The sequence below is a fragment of the Haliaeetus leucocephalus genome, unplaced genomic scaffold (assembly GCF_000737465.1).
Source record: "Haliaeetus leucocephalus isolate CR32 unplaced genomic scaffold, Haliaeetus_leucocephalus-4.0 Scaffold186, whole genome shotgun sequence".
Lineage (NCBI taxonomy): Eukaryota > Metazoa > Chordata > Aves > Accipitriformes > Accipitridae > Haliaeetus > Haliaeetus leucocephalus.
The window spans coordinates 359,123-360,107 of NW_010972622.1; the positions used below are offsets into that span (position 1 = coordinate 359,123).

The window sequence follows — 985 nt, forward strand, 5'->3', positions numbered from 1 at the left end:
TGCGGGGGGGGGGGGGGTCCCAGAACCCCTTCAGGGATGGACACTATGGAGAGGGGGTGCCAGGGTCCCCCAGAACCAAGCACCATGGTCATGGGCTCCCCAGGACAGGTAGCAAGGGGGAGGGGGTGTCGTCTGAACCCCACACCCCCGGGATGGATCCCATAGGGAAGAGCTCTCAGGATCCACAGAGACCAACTGTCATGGGGGGTCCCAAATCCCCCCCCGGGCTGGATATCATGTCCAGGGGGTCCCCAGGGCTCCCTGTGATGGGGTAGCAGAGGAAAAGGGGTCCTAAGTCCCCTGGGGATGGTTACTGTGGAGGGAGGGTCGCCCAGTACCAAGCATCTTGAGGAGGGGGGGCTGCAGGGGTCCCCAAGACCAGGTGCTATAGGGGAGGGGTCCGCCAGGGCCCCCCAGGACTTGGTACCATAGGCAGGGGGTCTCAGGATAAAGCATCACTGGGATGGGGTCCCCAGGAACAAGCACCATGGGGAGGGGTCCCCCCTGAGCCCCCCCCAGGACCAGATACCATGTGAGAGGGGGTGCCCCCAGGATCAGGTGTTATGGGGTTCCCAAAGCCCCCCACGGTGGGCAACAACATAGAGAAGGGGTGCCCCAGCCCCCAGTGAGAGTAAGCAAGGGGCAAGAGTCCCCGGAGACCTCCCCAGATACCACGGGGAGGGGTCCTGTGAGCCCCCCCCCAGGATGAGACCCCAAGTTCAAGTACTATGGGGAGGGGGCCTCAGGTATGATAGGAAAGGGGTCCCAAAGCCCCCCCCCCCAGGACCAACTACCACATTGAGAGGGTCCCCCCAGCACTGGGCACCATGCGGGGGTGGGGGGTCTTGCAAGCCCTCCAGGATGTAGCAGCTTGGGGAGAGGGTCCTCAAGACCCCCAGGGGCAGATACCTTGGGCAGGGGAACCCCCAAACATCAGGGGCCATGGAAAGGGCATCCCCCAGAACCGGTTACCACAGGGGGGGGT

General features: G+C 64.3%; 1 protein-coding gene across 1 annotated transcript in view; it reads left to right on the plus strand.

The window, feature by feature from the left end:
- The window catches only part of MAP3K12 (mitogen-activated protein kinase kinase kinase 12), a 9,458-nt gene that overhangs the window by 8,079 nt on the left and 394 nt on the right, over positions 1-985 (plus strand). The window lies entirely within an intron of this gene.